Here is a 24,581-nt window from a genome sequence, read left to right on the forward strand (position 1 = left end):
CAGAGAGTAAAGGATCAATAAACATCATTGATTCATCCACTGATTGATCCACTGACCTAGTGGGAAGGTGACTGGCAGGTTCATGAATGCAATTGGTACTACATAAAGCAGTACTACTCTAATGGTAGTTAAGCATTTACTATGTGGCAAGCACTGTTATAAGAGCTGGGGTAGATTTTTTAGAGATCTTCCTATTTGAAATACCCATTTTTGATCAGGCTCCGAATGGAACAAAATGAACCTGTATGCAGAGATTGCCATGTACAAAACAAAATGTTTCTGGAGCAACAAAGAAGGAATTTGAATAATAATAAAACAAGCGCATTTGTTAAGCGCTTACTATGTGGCAAGCACTGTTCTAAGCGCTGGAGGGGGATGTCCTCTGTGGGGCTCACAATTTTAATCCCCATTTTACAGATGAGGTAGCTGAAGCTCAGAGAAGCTAAATGATTTGCCCAAGGTCACACAGCAGACAAGTGGCGGAGCGGAATTAGAACCCATGACCCCTGACTCCCAAGTCCAGGCTCTTTCCACTGAGCCATGCTGCTTCCTTGTTTCAGGGGAACAGTATTGCTTCACTATCAGTAATTATCTATAGGTAGATTGGAAAGGATTGTCCCCACCAATTGCCTGACTGAGAAAACACCCCCAACTGCTCACCTCCAGTGGGAAAATGCTCTGCCAAAAAAGTGTATCCATCACTCATTTCCATAAATGATTCTTTAAACAGCACTGTCCATGCTGTGAGAGCAACTCCACATCCAGTCAGGCCATGTGCTGTAAGTGACATGATTCTCTCGATGATGTCTACCATCGTCATCACAGAGCACTCTGGTCTGAATGGGTATAAAACCCAAGTGACAGTTGGCGATACTGACGGAGAGGAACAATAGAGGATGCATCTTTAAAAAGATAAAAACCCGCATTGTGCCACACCAGCTAGGAAGCAAGGAGTGGGAGAACTCTACTTCCCCAATCAATCAATCAATCAATCAATCAGTGGTATTTACTGAGGATTTATTATGTGCAATGGCTGACTGCTTACTTTCCTCCTGTTTCTTGAAGTCAATTTGCAAGTTGCAAGTTTCAATCCCATGATTGTTTAATGTAAACTATCAAACTAGTGTCTTTTTAATCCTCCTAAGGATGTCATAAGCTAGCTAGGTGGCAGTCTCACATCATTTTACAGATGAGGAAACTGAGGCATAAAAGAGTAAAATGCATTAGCCTTGGTAAAACCTCCCATAAAGTAGATGTGAATGCAAATGTCATTAGAAAGGCCCCCAGACTGGATTTTACCAGAAAAAATTCAAAATGGTAGTGGACGCAAATTTTGTTTAAAGCTAGCAATATGCTCCTGCCATAGTCAATTTAAACCTATGTAAGATAATGCAACTTATGCCTAATAAAGGCTATGAGACTTAGACAGAGGTATTATAAATGGTATGTTTATTCATGCATTAAATTTCAGCCCAATATAAGACTACTATGTTAATACAGTGAGCTGTAATGAGAGAAACCCCAGTAGATCTATATGCAATTTGGGAAGCAAGTCTAACCCTGGAAATCACCTTCAGTTAAATTTTATATTCTTATTCAGGAACTGCTACTTTTTGGGCTTTGCTCACTAGTTATTCATTTTTATACAAGTTTTTATAAGGGTTCCATGTCAACATTTTCTTTGGAGAATAACAATATAGTTGGAGTTCACGTATAACGATATGCTCATCGTATCATCAAATAAAATCACTCACTTAATACCATTAATTAATTGATGTTTCCAGAATTTGATTTGTACACTTGAAAACCTAATGATCATTGCTATATAATGTGTGAGCAAATGTCTTCAGCAATTCTCCAGTTCTGAGAAGAAGAAAGGGGCAATTTAAGTAGGCAAATTACAATTCTCCAAACTGACCAAAGGGAAACCAATTTTACACATCCTTGGTTTAAAAAAGTGCCCTAGAATTTCTAGTTACTCCAAATGGCGAAGCTTCATCACATCCAAAGATAAGCAAATCACAGCTTTAAAATCAGACTCAAGAGGGAGGAGCGGTCATCTTTGAATGGTGAGCCATGCTGAACAGCATCCTGTATTTTTCTGGAGATTCCCCCATCCAAATACTTGCTAAATCTGACCCAGCTTAACTTGTCAAAGCTAATAGGATTACTGACTAAATAATATGGCTGCAGGCCAAAAATGTCACTTTAATAGCCAAGAAGTAATGATATAACTTCAGTGGTTTGAATGGTGATTCTGTTGTGGGTTCTCAGACTGGATTTACTTTCAAACTTGGGCACCTTCTACACAGTAAAGAGTTTTATGTCTTTGGAAAAGAGGCCGAGTAGGAAAACTAGTAACCAGTAGGGACAGGCAGCATTATTGTCTTGACTCCACCTTGCTTCAAATAACAGCTGTTTTTATCTTTCTTTATTCAATTTATAGAAATAGTTGGCCAACAAATGTTTCTGGTATTAAACACCTCAGGGTAAAATATATTACATCCATTTTTTGGGTCAGTACATTAAAATCTTCATGCAAGTGCGCAAAAACATGCAGACCACTTCCTAGATCCCCAAAGTGAGGAAATGAAGTAGACTGAGGGGTCTCTAGTTCTCAGAAAATCCCGGGTGCCATCTTAGATTCTGGGTCTCTTTACATTTTATTGCTTGTCTCCACTGAATAAAATGTTTCTTGACAGGAAACCAAGTAAGACATATTCACCTTCAGCCCAATTGTCAAAAAGCTATGATCTTCTGGGACAGGAGAAATTGGTAAAACACATCCTATGATTTCTGGCACGCCAAGGAGGAGCTGCATCCTAGGATTTAAGCAGTTTAATATCTTGATCAGGATTAGTGGCTTTTTGGTTTTGTATAACACCAATGGTGACACTCCTGAGGATACAGTGAAAACAGAGTAGATTTTCTTGCACGGAAAAGTAAAAGTGAAAACATTACAAATTGACATGACGTTTGCCCTGTTTAGAGAGGTCAATTTTCCTTTCGGTAGTACTACTAGTAGTAAATGTATTTAACGGAGCAGGATGTATTTAATGGAGTAGGATTCTGATGGAGATTGGATGTTTTGCTTTTTATCCATAACAAAGCCATGAATGCATATTCCTAATAATAATGGTGGTATTTAAGTGCTTACTATGTGCCAAGCACTGTTCTCATAAAGAGATGGCCCTTCTATCCTGCTTTTCAGCTTTATAAAGGACTCACTGAGCATAGCTTTCTGTGGCTCCAACATTTAAATGGATTTTAAAGAGACAGGTTTGGATTAAGGTATGAATATACCTTTTGGGGGCAGGGGTTAACCTAATTTCCCCCAGTTTATGTCCTTTGGTTTTCCCTTTAAATAAATTGTGTTAAACCCTCAAAAGCTTATAGGCTAACCCCAATTTTAAACGAAATTATTTTAAAACGAAAGGTAATTTTACCCTGCAAGTCTTTTTTAAATCCTCAAATCTATATAATAATGAAGTACCATATGAACTGACAAAAACTATCAGATGAAATAGCTTCAGTGGTTTGTGAGCATGTGAGCATGCACGTGTGAAGAAAAAAAGATGAAAAGTAAGGGTAATCTGTAAAATCTGAAGCCCCCAAATCCAGTGATTGGGAATGTGCACGGCGAGTTCTGAAGGAAAACGTTCAGTACAGTGTTCTGCAACAATCAGTATTCAATAAATGTGATTGAGTGAAGTAGGAAGAGAAAGGAAGGATTGGTGTATAAAGTTCAGGGATGATTCCCAAGTGGAAGTGTATGTTGAATTGAATGTGAGTAATGAAGCTATATTTTACTGAAGAAAGGAGAGGCATGGTATGTAAAACCACAGTCCATACAGGTACCTTTCTAGTCTGACTATTTCTGTCTTCTTCCTTGTGTTCTCTGGTCTCCATCTTCCTTCCCTGCCTTTTCTCCTTTCTCCCTGCCCTTTTTCTCCACACCAGCAAATGTTCAAATCGTTCCCCTGATTCTTGGAGCCTTTCCTCCTGGAAGGCCTTTCTTTCAGGAATATTTACTGAGCTTCTACTTTGTGAAGAAGGCTTTACTCAAAACTGGAAAGTGAAACATGGAGTACATTAAAATATGATCTGCTCTCATGGACCGTACAATCTACCAGACAGTGGGAAGAGTAATAGGGGAAGAAGGAAGAAGGAGCTAGGAAAAATCTTGCATTTTACGTTAGTCACAGTCTAAAAGTCTCCTTTCTCCCACTTCAATGCTCTAGACTATAGGGCTGCCTTTAAAATGACCTTAGGTTGCTATCACTTACACTGGAGTAAATTTAACTTTGCCCAATATGTTGATTCCTAATTTAAGTAAGCAAGACAGAATGCTTGGGCATAACGTGCTCACATTGACACTGGTATCTTTAGGTGACTCTGTTGCAGAGTAGCAGGCAGTTTAATAATAATAGTAGTATTTGTTAAATGCTTACTATTCTAAGCGCTGGGGTGGATATAAGTGAATCAGGTTGGACACAGTCCCTGTCCCACAAGAGGCTCGCTGTCTCAATCCCCATTTTACAGATGAGGTAACTGAGGCACAGAGAAGTGAAGTGATATGCCCAAGGTCACACAGCAGACAAGTGGCAGAGGTGGGATTAGAATTTATGACCCGCTAACTCCCAGGACCATGCTCTTTCCACTACGCCAAGCTGCTTCTCAAGTGACCGTGATGCAGCTGAGACTGTTATTAATAATTATATAATGTCTATATAACTAATATATTATTATATGATATAATAATAGAATACTGTTATAATTTATTATATTACATTATGGTTAATATGTTAGATAATAATTATATGATACAATTTTGGTACTTGTTAAGCATTTTAGTACTTGTCAGGCACTTCTCAGGTGTTCTCCAACCACTGAGTTGGTTGGCTTTAAGTGAAGGGTGATAGTAAAGCAGAACACAAACTGTTTAAAGTCATATGCCCACAACCTCAACTCCCTCACTTCCATTAAGTGACAAGGAGCTGTTCAAGGACTTGAGTTTTAGACAATATCTTATTTCTCAAATAGGGTTCCACCCCAAGGCAAAGGAGGCTCTTTATCCCTAATACGTGTAATTAATAAACTATAATGCTGTATGACAGAGGGATTACATTTTGGGTATTAAATCGCCTCTAACCTCTTACATAACTAAAAGAGGTTTATTGCTAACCCAAAGTGTAGATTACAGCAATGGAAAACTATATAAACAAGGAATCCCTTGAAGAAGATACCACTCATATTACACATATACATACTCCAGAGAGTCCTTAGCACTATCTTGGCTAACATAAATAAAAATTAGTGACTCTAATCTTTTCCATTTTCATGGGAAGTCAGGGTCTTCTGGAAGTCTTCTAGATTCCTTGTTTTCCATTTGAGAAAATGTTTCCGCCTGGGAAGGTGCTCAAAACCTTGGTTGGAGTTCAATTTAAAGGCAGAAGATTATCAGGGCTCTCCCACATTTGGACCACAGGAAAAGGAGGTGCATGGAAGGTCCCTTATGCTGCTGGAAGCTTTCTAAGCCATGATTTCCTCTTATCCCACTCCCTTCTGCATTATCCTTGCACTTGGATTTGTACCCTCTACTCACTCCTCCCTTAGTCCCGCAGCACTTACATGCATATCTGTAATTTATTTATAGGAATGCCTGTCTCCTGCTCTAGACTGTATTCTTGTTGGGGGCAGGAAATGTATCTACCAACTCTGTCACATTGTACTGTCTTAAGCACTTACTGCAGTGCTCTGCACACAGTAAATGCTCAATAAATGCGATTGATTGACTGATTGAGTGACCCATGAACTGGCCGGCTGGTCACTCAGAAGGTCTCTCTTCAAAAGGCAGAGTTTCCAGGTCAATCCCAGGAGAACGACTGTGTGTGAAAGTACCTACAAGTCACGGCCCCTCCAGGGCTGGGCAAGCGTCTTCTGATTCAAAGAACAGTTGGATGATAACTGTGTGATCCTGGAGCAATGTCAGAAGCCTTGGGAATACAAGCTTGTGTCCTAATGTCTCCCGATGTCTACAACCCTACTGGAATCTCTTGTATCCATTGCCACATCACAAATTTACAGTGGGATTTGGGAGGGCCCCCACGGTTGAACAGTTCTGTTGATTTATGGAGGATGTTTAACCTATCTCTTCCTTCCCCTCCATTCATTCAATCATATTTATTAAGCAGTTAGTATGTACAAAGCACTTTACTAAGCCCTTGGGACAGTACGATACAGCAATAAATAGTGACATTCCCTGCCCACAACGAGCTCACTGTCTATTGAATTTCTTAAGCTGTTGTCTCAATAAAAACCCACTGTTAGAGAAATGGGGTGGGGTCCTGATTTGATATAGAAACTCATTTACATAAAGCACTTTACTACGCCTCTAAACCCCTTATACATTTACTCAATACAGTAATAAGGTAAGTAAAATAATGTCCCTCCTGCACTTTGTCATTCGTTAAATACTATGTAAAATCAATCAGTTGTCCTTATTGAGTACTTACCATGTACAGAGAACTGTAATGAGCACTTGGGAAAGAGTACAGTATAACACAGTTGGTACTTGGGAAAGAGTACAGTACAACAGAGTTGGTAGATATGTTCCCTGCCTACAACAAGCTTACAGTCTAGTGGAAAAAATTTCTCTTGTAGCAGGGAGTTTCTTGCCCACCAATTTAACAAGACACATATAACAGTGTTCAGGTTTTTTGGGCCCAAGAAGATAGGGTGCTTCTTTGAAGGAACTAGCCTCCTGAGTGTTTCAAAATTATTCCTTCCCCATTTTCAACCCTTGTCTTGAAGTGGAAAATTATTTTATTTTCTTTTCCCGCATCTTTTAATAGATGAAGTTATTTTGTACCACCCTGGGACCAAGACCAAGAACCACCCAGAAGAATTATCAGAATAATAATAATAATGTTAGTATTTGTTAAGCACTCAATATGTGCCAAGCACTGTTTTAAGCACTGGGATAGATACAAGGTAATGAGGTTGTCCCACGTGGGGCTTACAGTCTTCATTCCCATTTTACAGATGAGGTAACTGAGGCACAGAGAAGTTAAGTGACTTTCCCAAGTCCACACAGCAGATGAGTGGCAGAACCGGGATTAGAACCCATGACCTTCTGAATCCCAGGCCCATGCTCTATCCTCTGTGCCATGCTGCTTTTCAGAATGACTCCTGAAGCCCGTGAAATCAAATAGAAGAAAAGGGAGCAGTTTTCAACAAAACTTGTGGATGCTTTCTAATTAGGAGGTGAGCTATATTTGATCCTATTTACTCCTAGTGGAAAGGGGCCTACCCAAAAGCAAAGGTTTTCGAGACCTTTCTGCTCACCATATCCTGTTTGGATGAAAATCTAAGGTCATTTATGACTAATCAGAACCTACTGCAGAAATTCCAACAAATTACACCCTTAATGCCATCACTCAAACACTTTCAAGGAAAAGGATATGGATGTGTTAATTCTGACTCAGAATTTAAGTAGCCCATTTATTAAATACCCTACCCTTGAGTCCAGCACTTAGTGTTAACTTGTTCCCAGTTCTCAAGGAGTTGTAGGAAATCCAAGCTTTCCATTAGATTTTTTTTTCAAAACAAATTACAGTAGTTTAAACATCTGGTATTTCACTTAGCAGCAAAATACATGTTACTGAGTGTTATCACAATGCCCCAATGCTAGCTTTCAGGTGGTGAATTTAAAACCAACATTCATGGACAACAACAAAAAACTCTAACCCTTCAACTGGATTTCAATCAAATAAAAGAGGTACATTTGCAACTAGATCTTTTTATTGCCTTCTATATGAATCATCAGAACTTCATTTGTTTGAAGTCACATAAACTAACCTTTTGTTTCCTATGTGTCTCATCTCCGGAGAACAACTGTAATTGTCTCGCGATCTTCCTGATGGACATTGTTGTTTGAGGCATTGACCTTACTTCTGATTTTGGAATATGCCCAATTTTTCCTAATCTGATGTAATGCAACAAAACAACAACTGACAGGGGTGAAATTGTAAGTGCTCCTGTGAAACACCTCTAGCCCTATAATCAATTCCTTTGCAGAGGATGTGAGGCCCGAAAGTCCTTGTTTCTGGACTGAGTCCATTGTTCTTAATGGGAAACAATATTATACAAAACACTCACTGAAAAACTAACTAGGGAAAGCGCTCCTTGTTTGCTTTTAAGTACAGGTACAGGTTTGTTTTGCTCCTTCCCATAGTTTTATAAATAGTAAACCTTCATTCCGAGTGAAAAGCAGGTGGCCTAAATGTAAAGAACCTGGGCCCAGAAGTCAGAGGATCTGCGTTCTAATCCTGGCTCCACTGCTTGACTGCTGTGTGACCTTGGCCAAGTGACTTAACTTTGCTGTACCTCAGTTTCCTCATCTTAAAATGGGGATTCAATACCTCTTCCCATTCCACAGATTGTGGGTAAGGAAGTGGGACTAGGAAAGGCACATGTGCAACGTGGATTAGTGGATAAAGCCCAAGCCTGGGAGCCAGAAGGACCTGGGTTCTAATCCCAGCTCTGCTGCTTGACTGCTGTGTGACCTTAGGCAGGTCACTTCACTTCTCTGTGCCTCAGTTACCTAGGTAAATTGGGGATTAAGACTGTGAGCCCCATGTGGAACAGGGACTTTGTCCAGCCTGTTAAACTTGTATCTACCCTAGTTCTTAGAACAGTGTTTGGCACATAGTAAGTGCTTAACAAGTACTATTATTATTATTATGCTTGGATCTGCTGGTGCTCCTGGAATATGGCAAATACTAATGGTTAGCAGAGTAATCAGGAACCGTCTCTTGAACTGAACACTTGTTAAAAGGCCGGACAGGGTGGCAGCTGCAGGAGTTGTTAATGATGTACATCTAGCTTTATTTCTATTCATTCTGATTTATTCTATTTCTATTTCTATTTATTCTGATGTCTTGACACCTGTCCACATTTTTTGTTTTGTTGTTTGTCTCCCCCTTCTAGACTGTGAGCCCCTTGTTGGGTAGGGACCGTCTCCATATGTTGCCAACTTGTACTTCCCAAGCTCTTGGTAAAGTGCTTTGCACACAGTAAGGGCTCAATAAATAAGACTGACTGAATGAATGAGTCCTGCCAAATTGCTGATACTTATTTTGTCATTTTGATGCCCAGCATATGACTAAAGCAATCTGGAAAACCCTCCCTCTTTACCCACCCCACCGAAGTCACTATTAGACCATATGACCACTTCATTCAAACATTTTTGGCTTACTATATTAATGTAGTAAAACTTTTTTGAAGAGGCTGACTACATCAGCTGATTCCCAATATGGGGCAGTTGGGCTCTCTGCTTTCCCAAAGTTTTCATTTAGGACCTAGATATTTTGGTCAGAGACACAAGGGGAATCCTTTTGGGGGGCAAATGTCCTCATTTTAAGCAACAATACTTGGTTTAACAAATACCTTCATCATCATTATTATTATTATTAGAGTGTAATAGAGAAGCAGCATGGCTTAGTGGAAAGAGCACGGAGTCAAGGGCTTTGGAGTCAGAGGTCATGCATTCAAATCCCAGCTCCACCAATTGTCAGCTGTGTGACTTTGGGCAAGTCACTTAACTTCTCTGGGCCTCAGTTTCCTCATCTGTAAAATGGGGATTAAGACTGTGAGCCCCCCTGTGGGACAACCTGATCACCTTGTAACCTCCCCAGAGCTTAGAATAGTGCTTTGCACATAGTGAGCACTTAATAAATGCCATCATTATTATTATTATAACTCCTATTCTGGATTTTTAGCTCCTCCGTTGGACTGTAAGCTCCTCTGGGGCAGGAAACATATCCACCAATGCTACTGTATTGTACTCTCCCAAGCACTTCAGTGCTCTGCACACATTAATGACTCAAATAAATACCATCGATGGCATGATTGATTGTGGGCAGGAATCATGTTTACTCTCCTCTCCCAGGCATTTATGAGACAGTTCTGTCCAGAGCAGATGGTCAATGAAACTATTGGTTGATTGATTACTTGGAAGTAAAGCAGACATAGGCTGGGGAAAGTCATTTTTAGACCTATTGGTCATCCAGATTTATTTCCTCCTTACTTGGAGGCATTCCCCTCTGCTGCCTTTCACAGGGCCTAGCTGATCAGACCATATCCAGGCAGTCTGATTATACTGGTCACCAATGACCTGATGGGCTGGAGTTTTGATTTCTTAGAGTACCCATTTTGCCAATTTTCCCCTGGTGCTCTAGGCAACAAAGAAGTTTGCGATGATGCTGATGATGATTCAGCTGTCCTACAGCCTCCTGAGTTAAATGCTGCGATTCAGTTAAAATCCCATTTTAAATTTAAAATGTAAATATTCCTTTAACATTCGAGAATAAAACAGTTTTTTATTCCACTTATGGCTTTTTCTTGGGAAATGAAATCTCTCTGGATATGTGCCTCAACTATAAATGGCCTACAAGTAGCAAACACCCAGTAGCGAAAGTAGATTTATCATTTTCCTCTGTGACCTGTGAGTTACGGGAGAATAGAGAGCCCTACGGTTCATAGACTACTCACAGTGTCGAAGATCATAAGGTTTGAGTTGGCATGGGAGAGTGCCTCATAGAAGCAGTGGGGGAAGAATGCAGAGAGGAGGAATCGCAAGGGCATTTGTCTGAAGCAGAGACTGTCAACAGAATAGTGGGAGACGAGGTTTCCAACAATAACATTTTTCTTAGTTGCACTCATCTGTCTAAAGCAGCAGATGGGGTCTAACAGAGAATGTATAACGTACTAAAGTCCTTCAGCTTAGTTCTTCAGAATATTGCACTCATTAATCGCAACCGGGACTTAAGTAGTTCTTCTTTGGCATCTGCTCAGTACTCTCAGTTTCTCCCCTGCCAGGATTTTCACAAATGAATCACATTACCACCATGGACTGTAATTCAGTGAATTCTGGCCATTACCAGAACTCACCTGCTATTGAACATGTACTGAGTATAGAGCATTATACTAGGCATTTGGGAAAGTACAAATGAATTCTGAGGTGTTTTCCTTGCTCTCAAGGAGCTTGCGATGTTTGGCATAGCCACAGAACCAAATCCAAAGGTGAAAATCAACATCAACCAATACCATTTATCAAGTGCGTACAATGTGTGAAACTCTAGGACTGAGTTCTGAGAAAATTTCCAAATTCAAGTTACATGAGATACATAAAGAGTGCATCTTTTAGTCAGGGTTAACATTCTCACAGGCAGAAGACCAAGAACTGCAAATTTTTCTGACATTTAATCCATTCTTCCCATATCACATGTCATTTCTAGATATTTCTAACACTCTGACTAACTGCCAATCAGAGTTAACAGAATTAAAGCAAGAGATTCCCCAGTGTTACACTTTGCAAAAGTGTCTGGGAAAAGTCTGGGCACTTTTCACTGGTTAACAAAATCAGCTACAGTGCCACAATTTTTACAGTTGACTCTATGGAGAACATTCTGGATTGGAGTCAAACTGAGAAATTCTGCTATTTATGACTAATCAGTGTTGTTCTCCCTTATTTATATTTCACTATTGTACAGTTTTTTGAAGTTGACATTCTATTTTCACTATATGATTTAATCCCAAATTCTGAATTACTGGAGCCGTGTATAACAATGTGTTTATAATTGACAAGACTAAACTTTGAATTCAGAAAACAGTTAGAGTTTTGAAGGTTCTCATGACTCGTGTCAAATTGGGAACATTTTCCCTAGGATGGTTTGGCATGCTCATAGCATCAGAGAAGCAGCGTGACATAGAGGAAAGAGCCTGGGCTTGGGAGTCAGAGGTCGTGGGTTCTAATTCCGGCTCTGCCACTGACCAGCCGTGTGACTTTGGGCAAGTCACTTGACTTCTCTGTGCCTCAGTTATCTCATCTGTAAAATGGGGATGAAGACTGTGAGCCCCATGTGGGACAACCTGATTACCTTGTATCTACCTCAGTGATTAGAATAGTGCTCAACACATAGTAAGTGCTTAACAAATGCCATCATCATCATGTTCCATTTTCTCAGCCCTGATCTGAAAGAAAGCTTCAGTGAATTTCCAAATTATCTCCCCATCACTTTCCCCTTTCATCATTTCTAGTTCACTAAGATGCCTATTAAGAGGAATGGCTCTATCCTCCCTTTCCCGAGAAACGCACCTGAGGTGGTGATGCAGGGCTCTGTGATTACTGCTTGTGTTCCCGTATTCCAGATGAGTCTTGGGCCCACAGAAGCTCCCTTAGTCCATCAACAGTTACCTGGATCGGGGCAGAAGATTCAGTTTTCCTGGTATCTTTGAGATACATCCTCCTTCAAAGTCTTATTGAAGTCCCATCTCTTCCAAGAGACCTTTGCTGATTAAGCCTTTGTTTCTTCTTCTCTCACTCCCTTCTGCTTTGTCCTTGCTCTTGGATTTGCTCTCCTTTTTCACCCCTCCCTCCACTCCACAGCGCTTCTGTACATATCCATAATTTATGTATTTATTTTATTCATTCACTCATTCAATCATATTTGTATATGTATACATGTTTGTACATATTTATTACTCTATTTATTTATTTTACTTGTACATAGCTATTCTATTTATTTTGTTAATATGTTTGGTTTTGTTCTCTGTCTCCCCCTTCTAGACTGTGAGCCCACTGTTGGGTAGGGACTGTCTCTATATGTTGCCAGCTTGTACTTCCCAAGTGCTTAGTACAGTGCTCTGCACACAGTAAGCACTCAATAAATACAATTGATTGATTGATTGATTTGCCGAGAACGTACTATGTGCAGAACACTGTACTAAGTGCTTGGAAAGAACATTTCACCAACAAAGAGAGACAATCCCCGCCCACAATGGGCTCAGAGTGTAGAAGAAGGGAGACAGGCATCAAAACAAGTAAACAGGCATCAATAGCATCAATATAAATAAATAGAATTATAGATATATACACATCAAAGCAAGTAAACAGGCATTAATATAAATAGAATTATAGATATGTACACATCAAAACAAGTAAACATGCATTAATATAAATAAAGAGAATTATAAATATGTACATATATACACAAGTGCTGTTGAGGGGGTAGAGAAAAGGGAGCAAGTTGGGGTGATGGGGAGGGGAGGGGGAGCTGAGGAAAAGGCGGGCTAAGTCTGGGAAGTCCTAATATTAATAATTAATTTAATGTATTAATCATATATTAATATCCCGCACTCCTTGTATACTAAACTCACTATTATTATTATAATTATTATTGCATTTGTTAAGTGCTTACTATGTGCCAAACACTGTTCTAAGCACTGAGGTAGATCAAGCTAATCAGGTTGGACACAGTCTCCAGCCTTCACGGGGTTCACAATCTTAATCCCCATAGTATAGATGAGGTAACTGAGGCCTAAAGAAGTTATGTGACTTGTCCAAGGTCACACAGCAGATATGTGGCTGAACCAGAATTAGAACCCAGTTCCTTCTGACTCCTAGGCCTGTGGTCTATCCACTAAGCCACTCTGCTATACTGTGCTCTTCCAAGCACCTTAGTACAGTGCTCTGCACATAGTAAGCACTCAAAAAATGTGATTGATTGAATGGCTGATTGAGATTGGGAATGATTTAGGGCTGTTCTGGCTTCGCAAGTCACAATCAAGAGGAGTGGATCACTAAAGGGAGCCCTAGACCTCAGTGTTTTAGCTAGCTTTAAGGAAACAGCAAGTAAAATGGTGGACTCTCTTTGTTCTTCCCCAAACTAGTCAGTGAGGGGTCAATAGGAACTGGAGATGAAGAATATAAAGTAGATATAAACAATACCAATGGGAACTCTTGGCTTCCAGGGCTCAATCTCTGGGGGGATTGGGTGGGGAGGTGGGGGGAATCATTGACTGAAACTTAAGCAAAATGTATTTCCCTCAGGCCACTGATTGTTTGCGTCCAACAAGGACCCATGTTCACTCAAGTCCCATCATTCAGTAGAAGTAATTGTTCGTGGTTACTCATCTGTTTCTTCAGTAAATGCCACGTGGATTTTAGATGATGTTTACTCAGCTGTTCTCCACTTTCCTGGGTGGATCAGTCTTCGCCTAGAGAGATATTATTCCCAGATGACTTTCCATTAGTGTATAAAATCAGCGTAATTAAGTTTATGGAGAGAAAAAAAAAGTTTTTAAAGCCTGTTATTATGGTGTTTCCCTCTATCCTGAGGCTCACGCTTGACCTAGTAACAAATTGATTTTCTCTTCATTTGTTCATTTTATTTTGTTCCACTGCTTTCCAGTTGGATGGATCTTCCTCCCAAGTGCAGTCTCAGTGGGGTGGAAGGTGGACTACACAGTTTCAGGGTAAGCAACAGTCTGCAACCCGATTGCAGCAATTCATTCAATCCTATTTATTGAACACTTACTGTGTGCAAAGCACTGTACTAAGCAGTTGTAGCGGAAGTGGAATGGATGCAAAATCCCTCCCACGAAAGCCCCTCACGAACACATCTGAGAAACATATATTCAGGAAATCAGCTGGGGCTGACAAAATAGAGAAGCAACCTGGCATAGTGGAAAGAGAATGGGCCTGGGAGCCCGAAGACTTGGGTTCTAATCCCAGGTCTGCCTGTTATTTACAGTGGGACCTTGGATAAGTCACTTAACTTTTCCTCGACTGGAAAACAGGGATTAAAACCTACTACCTCCCACTTAGTCCATTAGTCCCATGGGGGACGGGGACTGTGTTCACCCTCAGAAACCTTTATCTACTCCAGCGCTTAGAACAGTGTTTGACATATAGCATGTGCTTAAAAAATACCATCAAAAAACAACCATAGCCATGTACCCGACTGATTCTTTGTTCAAAAAATGTCCTCGTGACTTCAAGTGGGAGACCAAGTCCCAACACAATTTTAGGAATGGCACCTGTACTAGCTAGGCTCTGCAAGCACTATTTAAAGAGAGTCTCTGTTAAAATCTTTAATTCTTGTCTTCATTGCAGGAGAATAGTGGAGACTCCTACACTTTAGCAGAATAATACAGTAATAATAAACATTACCCATAAATGCAATTAATCAAATTCTTTCCAGAACACCAGTAGAGCATGATCTGTTCTACCTGGTCAGCAAATTCTTGGTATTTTAATCAGTTTTGTTATTCACATCTTAACAAATATCTTTCTCCTGGATATGGTATTCCCATTGCACATTGTAAGCCTAGTGATTTTCTTGGCGAAATTTTGCATGTCAGCACAATATCCCTATGAGGTAGATGGTTGTTATCCTTCTATTATGAAAGTAGAAACCAAGACACATAATATGCTCATACAGCTTACTCGTTGTCATGAAGTGGGGCATGACAAAACCCCTTAGGGCTTCCTGACTCCAATTTTTCAGATGCTCAATGCTTATTATGATCGGGGGTTAGAAATGTGCATGATCAGTAACCATTAGTGCCATGAAGACACGGGTGGAATCCTGTGAAATTTTGATAACCTACCATTAGGTTTGCCCTCTGGAGGTATTTGATTCACTGATGTGTGAAGAAGATGAAATTTAGTTATTTTCTCTGGGTGTATGGTATCTGTTATGAATTACCTGCTGCTATGTGACTCTGCGGAACCTTTCTTTAAACCCCTTATCAGTGCCCCTCCTATCCAATTTCATTTCTATCCTCACTTCTGGTTCAGTTACTCACAAGAGTGGGAGGAAAATAGGCTTCACTTGTGCCACCTGGGTTCCCCTTCTGTTTGAACGGGTTGCAATAGATTGTGCAGCAATATTCTTTCTTCATTAATCTATATAAATCGTTCCCTTGGCATGTTGATTCATTCACTCAGTGGGGCTTGGTGAGAGTTTTCTGTGTGCAATGTACTGTATGAAGCCCTGGGGAAGAGTTCAATAAAAGATGTGGCATGTTGATCTTGGGAATCACTTCTCTCATGGCATGTGTAGGTGATAGTGAGCAGAAAAATTGGAGTCTAGTGATAGTGAAGATCTAAATAAGAGACAGAGACCAGAAAGAGGGGGAGGGATCATTGGAGGATCCTTGGAAGTCAGCAGAAGGATGCAGGATAACAGCCTGAGACAGTTTTGAGGCTGTGTAACACAGGAGAAAGAGCCGGGACTGTGTTGAATCTGATGGAACCGACAGTAAGCGCTTTATAAATACAATTGTTATTGCCAAAGGAGAGTCAGAATCCGACAGCCTGAAAGTGGTGACTGGGATAGGATTATTGCCTCGTAGCCGTGAAGGGGGGAGAGGGGGTGATTCGGATTCTGGGAAAGGCCAGACCTTTGCAGTGGAGGCTGGGCAGAGAATCAGTGCTCCTGGCATGGGGAAACCAGAAGGAAGACAGGGAGAAGAGACACACAATAGCCTGTGAAAGAATCACAGGGGTCTACCAGTCTATTTATTATTCCTCCTACATATTTCTGCTTTCGATCCAAACTTGTAATTTCAATTTATTTTATTAATCATGTTCCCAATTTTTTTTAAGGGGCAAGAGCCACAGGATACAGTACAAAATATTACCTCAGCATAGACTTATTTGGGAGGCAATGCATATAGAGTTAGAGCTTTAGTCCCGTGCTAAAAGAGACCAAAAAAAAAAAAAAACATAGGTAGAAAGCAAGAGAATCACAAAAAACTTACTCTGGGACATTTGCCACAGGTTCATTTCAAACTAGTCTTCAAATTAGAGCTGTGAGGATACCTCCTTTCTACTCAGTGGGATGGTTATAGGATAATGAATTATATGTAAAATATGTGTTAATCTAATGGTTTATCTCTATTTAACAGCTTCAAAGTACTATAAATACAGCCTTCCCAAATAATCTTATTAATATTTCAAAATGAGGCATAAAGATAAAAAGACAATTTTGATGAAGATCACAGGAAATGAACTACTGATGCGTGAAGTGATTATCTTGTATTCGGGCATTTTGTTGTTCATCTAGTATGGAAAATAAATGAAATTAAATAAATGAAATTTAACATGTTAATGGCAATCAACACCTACTGCCCCATTCCAGTGTTTTACCTATGACATTACCTATGGACTAGCAGCAATTTAATAATAATAATGATAACAGTAATAATGATAATGGCATTTGTTAAGCACTTACTGTGTGCCAAGCATTGTTCTAAGCACTGGGATAGATACAAGGTAATCAGGTTGCCCCACGTAGGGTTCACAGTCTTAATCCCCATTTTATAGATGAGGTAACTGAGGCACAGAGAAGTTAAGTTACTTGCCCAAAGTCACAGAGCTGATGAGGTAGAGCTGGGATTAGAACCCATGACCTCTGATTCCCAAGCCCGTGCTCCTTCCACTAAGCCACACTGCTTCTCATTTCTATGAACGATACTGAAATATAGGCTTGTGTATAGCAATTGATGTGGCTTAAAAGAGAGTTTTCACAATTCAGTGCACCATGTTAAACACAAGGGCATTCAACCTGTATAACTGCACCACAACGCCACTCAAGCTTTGTACGTGACTCAATGGAAAGAGCACGGGCTTGGGAGTCAGAGCTCATGGGTTCAAATCCCAGCTCTGCCAGTTGTCAGCTGTGTGACTTTGGGCAAGTCACTTCACTTCTCTGGGCCTCAGTTCCCTCATCTGTAAAATGGGGATTAAGACTGTGAGTCCCCCCGTGGGACAACCTGATCACCTTGTAACCTCCCCAGTGCTTAGAACAGTGCTTTGCACATAGTAAACACTTAATAAATGCCATTATTATTGTTATTATTATTATTGCTTTTCTCCAGACAATATAGGTATGGCCAAAGGCCTTTCGATGAGCCTTGGGCTCTGTCTAATAATCAGAAATATGTAGGCAGAACACATCAGGGACTTTGATGTGAAATCATTCTGCTATTGCTGCCTTTCCTAAAATTCCCTAATGAAGAAATGGTTTTGGAAGGAAGCTGAGGAAAGTTTTCTCATGCAGATTGGAAGACCAGGGTAGATATCCCAGGTTCAAAACTTTGGGAGGTGCAGCAAGAGGCTGGAACTCCCATTATAAATTTGAAGAACCACCATTGACTGCTCTCCTCCTTCTGGCTCCAAGATCTTACTCCACTCCTAGAAAAAGGTTCTAGAACCACCTGCTCTGAAGGTCTGTAAGAAGATGTTCTCCAAATAGCATTTGTCAAGCTAGAAGGGCCCTAAGAAATCAGCAATCTCGGTCCCCAGCCTTCAGGTCCTGGGACATTCCTCGGAAACTTCCCCTCCAAGCATTAGCCAGATTGGGCCACCAGACTTATTCAGGCTGCTGTCTCAAATGCCTTAGTTTAGCCAAATGAACTAACCCTGGGCCTCAAAAGTAAATCTAAAAAAAGTGGAGTCTTAATTCAACTACAAATGCAAACCATAAAGCAAAGTGTATTTTCTCATGTGGCAAATGCTCTCTGTGCTTTGATGCCTTATTTATTATATGACTCGACAGGGTAGGAAAATTTTTGTCAGTCAATAAATTTTGCAGACAGAAATGAAAGGTTGGTTTAGGGAGAGAATACTGCATAGACTGTGAGTCTCCTACTTAGTCTGTGGCTCCCATGTGGGATAGGGACTGTACTTGTATCTATCCCAGAACTTAGAACAGTAAGGGATTAACAAATACCCTGAGAACATAGTGATAAAATAAACTAAGGGAACTCTCATCCTCTGTGAGTGAATAATCCAACAAATGACCCTGAAATGAAATCTTTCCTGCTAAACTCTTTCCATCCTTTATTTTGGATTGGAGATCCGGGGACCATGTCTAACTCAGCTGTGTATTTCTTCCTGGGGCTAAATATAGTGCTGTGCACTAAGTAAGCACATACTATAAATAATGGAGGAGCAGTCAGAGGAGCTGGGGTCTAATTATAATTCTGGCTCTGCCAATTGCCTGCTTTATGACCATTGGCAAGTCATTTAACTTCTTTGTGCCTCAGTTCCCCTGTTCTGCCTACTTAGACTGTAAGCCCCGCGTGGGACAGCGACTGTGTCCAACTTAAGTTATATCTATTCCCACACTTAGAACAGTGATTGACAGTAAGTGCTTAACAAACAGCAAAAAAAAAGAGTGAAGTATTCAAAAGAGATAACACACAACTTCATAAGTAGCAATGCAGGCAGATGAGGCTTTTCCGACTCCTACAAAACTATGAATTGTTGATACCTAGAAAAAGCAGGCTAATCACACTGCCAGGTTTAAACTACACTGTGAGGTTCACATGTGGTTTGAAAGATTTCGAGTTGTTTTCCTAAAGAAAACACTCAAAGTCTTAGAGAGAGGGGGTATTTGTTCTCTGCGCAGTATGTCATCGGGAGAATTATCGGGGGCTATTGCCAGAAGCTTTTTTCTCCTAGATCCTCAGACGAAATGGAATGGAATAGAACTCAAGGATGGCCAATTCCCTCCTCATGACTCAATTTTCCTGTTAGGCCTCTTCCATTCATCCAGGACTGGATTAAATGTATCGATTTATGTGCTGTAGTCCCTGGGCTCCAGGCTAAAGTGGGGGGGCCCTTAATGACCCCCAGGGATGTACAACTTGAGTCACTGCTGCTTCAGATGACAAATGCGCACCTCCTGCCCCCATCCACATAGCCACCATTTAAGACACTGTGAGAATGGCATCTGAAATAGGCCATTCGAAAACAGCAGCCATGAATGCACAGCAACAGAGGGTGCTAACAAGTGGAATAGCCACACCGCACATTGCATTTGCTCCTAAATTACAGAGAATCCATGCTGATAAATGCTATCACCTCTGTTCTTCCTTTACTCGAGTCATCACACCAACCTCCTACTACCCTCTATCTTCCTCCTTTAGTTTTAGGTTTTTTGGGGGGTTTTACAAGATTAAAACTTCACTATGGGAAGCATCATGACCTAAGGAAAAGAGCACAGCCTGGGAGTCGGAGGACCTAGGTTCTAAACTCGGCTCGGCCTCTTATCAGCTGTGTGACCTTGGGCAAGTCACTGAACTTCTCTGTCCTTCCGTTTCCTTATCTGTAAAATGGGAATTAAATCTTACTCCTTCCTACTGCAAATCCTATATGGGACAGGGACAGGGTCCAACCTGATTGTCATATATCTACCCTGGTGTTTAGTAAGTGCTTGATAATGATAATAATAATGATGGCATTTATTAAGTGCTTACTATGTGCAAAGCACTGTTCTAAGCACTGGGGAGGTTACGAGGTGATCAGGTTGTCCTACGAGGGGCTCACAGTCTTCATCCCCATTTTACAGATGAGGTAACTGAGGCACAGAGAATTTATGTGATTTGCCCAAAGTCACACAGCTGACAATTGGCAGAGCCGGGATTTGAACCCATGACCTCTGACTTCCAAGCCTGTGCTCTTTCCACTGAGCCACTCTGTTTCTCTACACACACAGAGAACATAGAAAGTACTTAAAAAGTACAATAATTATTATTATTATTATCATCCACTTGGTTCAGTACTTTTCTTAGGTTACTGGATTTTTTTCTAGAGCATATTTAAGATTTCCAAGGATAAATCTTCTATATACATTAAAAATACTTAATAGAATGTTTTGACATCTTAAAAAAATATATTTCTTAATCCTACTACCTTAGCAGAGTGAAACTTGTAGTAATTAAATGGATAAATTTTAAACCCCCCCAAAATAAAAACCACATTCAGCCATTTTGTCACATGCATACCCACATCAAAGATTACAGTTATGCCCTTACTTAAAAGTTTTTAACCATGATTGGTGGTTTAAAAGGTGAACATACCTCAGTATTCTCAGATTACTTAGCTTGAAAAATGAAGCCCTAAATAGAACTATTGTTCCTTTCATTAGAACCACCCACTAACCATCTCTGTAGACAGTTTGAAGTTTTTCTAGAGTGTTTGGGTTCATCTGCCATATCTTCATGACAATAGGAATTTATTTTACCACATCCAAAGGTTTACTTCATCTCCACACTCAATGAGAATCGCTTGCATAATCTTCCACAGGGCCACACGTGAATACTTCTCTGGGCACATTTGACTAATTTAAATTTATATATGAAATGTTGAATCACTTTGCCCAACTCATTGTAGGCAACAAAGCACACATGTTTGAAGTTGTACTTTTCAAAAGTCTAATAAAGGTGAATGTGAGACTTGCAATGACCACAACTCCAAACAAGATCTGATTAAAGGGGAAACAAGACATTGGAAAATGAACTGGTGAAAGTGCAAAGTGAAACAAGTGATGCATCTTTGAGGAGAAAGCCTTGTAATAAGCTAGATAAGGACTCAGAAAAGGACCAAACGGGTCATCTCATGAGACGTTTCTAGTTGTCCTATGATGGATCTTCAAATTTCAAAGTACCTGACCCTGTTTCTGTGCAAACCGGACCACAGAGTAGAAGATTGGCTGTGGTTACTCCCAGCTACCTCTGAGGATCATAAGAGATAGAAAAGTCAGCAGCAAGTTGAAATTCTCTAACGAACCTTTGTGCAGACATCCTTGGCTTCCTAGTCTCTGTAAATGATTGTGGAAATCAAATCATCAGCCTCCTCCTTTGTATTGCCTATCACTTGCCTCTTTTTTAAAAAAAATATTCATTGATGTTTTATTTAGCTTTTTGGCTTGTTGTGCAGTGTGGCTAAGAGGGGGAGAAAGAGCAAGGAACGAGAAATGAAGAAACCCAAGTTCTAGTCTGCCAGGACTAGAATGTGTTAAATGGGGATAAAACATCTCTTCTCTCATCCTCTTGTACATAGGGGCCTACTGGGACAGGGATTATGTTCCATCTGTTTATATTATATTTCAATCATATTTATTGAGCGCTTACTGTGTGCAGATCACTGTACTAAGCGCTTGGGAAGTACAAGTTGGCAACATATAGAGATGGTCCCTACCCAACAGTGGGCTCACAATCCAGAAGACTATTGTATCTACCCTGAGCATTTATCACAGTACTTGGCACAGAGTAAGTGTTTATCAAACACCTTAGCTATTGTTAGTTCCAAAAGGAAGTTCAAAAGTTTTTATCTTTGTTTACCTGGGATAAACAACAGAGGAACAATCGTATAGTAATTCTGATGCGTTTATGAAAAGATCCAAACATTTTTGGAAGTAGAGGACTTTAAAAATATCTAAGCAGTGCGGTGGTTGAGTGACCTTCAATTATCATGTAAATCTGAAGTACAAAAAAACAATGGTTAGGGTTTATTGAGGCTTATTTGGCTTGCAAGGCCACTGATTAGGCTCACTTGTCTTCCTGTTTGCCTGGGCCCTTAGAACACTACTGTGACTTATATGATAATAGCAATGGCACAATGTTAGCATGTGACTGCTTGCTTTTGCTATCCAAGTTCTCACTCACATTGATAATTGAATTAAATGAGCATTTTTATTGGCAGATTCTTGCAAACAGTAACATGCTAATTAGCTTCAATACAGAGAAGTCCTGGTTAAGACTCTCCAGAGTCTGCAAGTAAATGCAAAAAGTGCTTTGCACATAGTAAGCACTTAATAATGCCATCATTATTATTACCCCTGATCCTGTCAGAAACACTTCCTCCTTGAAGTATTCTCTAAGATGAGAAGTACCAAGTCCCAGTGGAAAGATCAAGGGACTGGGAGTCAAGACATGGGTGACAATCCCAGGTCTGCCACATGTCTGCTGTACGACCTTGGGCAAGTCACTTAACCTCTCTGCGCCTCAGTTACCTCATCTGTAAAATGGGAATTAAGACTGTGAGCCCCGTGTGGGACAGGGACTGTGTCCAACATAAATGCCTTGAATCTACCCCAGAGCTTAGAACAGTGCTTGGCACATAAATTGAGTAAATTGATGTTAAAATAGAAAACTTTTAAGCCAAGAGACAAAAACCCAGCCTGCTTGTACAAGCACTTAGCATGCTGAAAGGAAACATCCCAGTATTAAAGAAGACCTGGAGTGGAAAACTTAATTTGGATTTCAAGGTTGTTATGGATATGATAGCTGCCAAAGGGATTCTTTGTAGCAGTTCTCACTGAAAAGAGTAAAAATAGCATGCTTCCTCCAGAACTCTTCTGTTCATGTGAAAACCCTTGACAATTTATAGCCTCAGGACTTTAGCCATAGACACGACAATGTTGCCAACATATTCTCCTTGACAAAGCAATAGCCAATGCTCACTCTGCGTGCTCTGATGTGAAGGCCTTGTGGATATAAAACCTTTGGTACTTTGGACAGCGTTGGTGCCAAGTGTTCTCAGGCACAGCAGTGAGGTTCTGCCAGTTAACGCGATGAGCAGGCTGCAGTGTGCTATTTCATGGGGTGCCTTGGGGCTTTCTGCACAAGCTCCACAAATCAATGTCTCAGCCATGCAAAGGAAGCAGAGGGAATTCTTCGGAATTCACCACTGCTTTCACACTTCTCCACACCAAAGAATTTGGTGAGGTACACATGAGGCGTACAGAGTCGATCTGAAACAAGGAAACCAACAGCAGTATGTGTTTAACAGATTTTCATTTTGCCATTAAAATATCTGAAACAGAAATAAAAACACCCTCTTGGGTTTATTGTTGAAAGTGTGTGTGTGTGTGTGTGTGTGTGTGTGTGTGTGTGTGTGTGTGTGTGTGTGTGTGTGTGTGTTTAGGGGAAAGTTTGGGCAAGGGAGATTACCTCACCTACTCAAGTCTGACCTGTGCCCCAGTTATTTTCTTTCTGGCTTGAGTAGAGACACTGTACGGGATTTCTCAAAATCTTTTTAATGATATGGACATTTTGAATCAATCAATCAATCAATTGTATTTATTGAGCACTTACTGTGCGCAGAGCACTGTACTAAGCGCTTGGGAAGTCCAAGTTGGCAACATATAGAGACAGTCCCTACCCAACAGTGGGCTCACAGTCTAGAAGGGGGGAGACAGAGAACAAAACCAAACATATTAACAAAATAAAATAAATAGAATAAATATGTACAAATAAAATAAATAAATAGAGTAATAAATACGTACAAACATATATACATATATACAGGTGCTGTGGGGAAGGGAAGGAGGTAAGACAGGGGGAATGGAGAGGGGGACGAGGGGGAGAGGAAGGAGGGGGCTCAGTCTGGGAAGGCCTCCCAGAAACCTAAGAATAAATCATTGTCTCTTAAAATAATAATAATGTTGGTATTTGTTAAGCACTTACTATGTGCCAAGCACTGTTCAAAGTGCTGGGGTAGATACAAGGTAATCAGGCTGTCCCACGTGGGGCTCACAGCTGACAAGTGGCAGAGCCGGGATTAGAACCCATGACCTCTGACTCCCAAGCCCGTGCTCTTTCCACTGAGTCACACTGCTTCTCATATTTGATTCATTCTATATCCAAACATAATGTTTCATAGAAAGTACATCAAACATAAATGCATAATAGGAAACATTTTACCCTTTGGTTCACTCAGATATTTTGGAAGTCAAATCATTTAGATTCAAGAAATATCTGGCCTCCACTTGTAAAGAGGTGAGATGAAACCTGCTTTTTTAGCATGTCTTGAATTTTTTTATTATTATGAATTTTAAAAAGGGGAATAGGGGCCTAAGACAAATCTCTGAAATATTTGAATATGCTAGATGTCTACGCTTTGATTCCATTAACATTCCTTTTTTTCTGGTTTGCCTAAA

This window comes from Tachyglossus aculeatus, chromosome X3 (genome assembly GCF_015852505.1).
Source record: "Tachyglossus aculeatus isolate mTacAcu1 chromosome X3, mTacAcu1.pri, whole genome shotgun sequence".
Taxonomy (NCBI): Eukaryota; Metazoa; Chordata; class Mammalia; order Monotremata; family Tachyglossidae; genus Tachyglossus; species Tachyglossus aculeatus.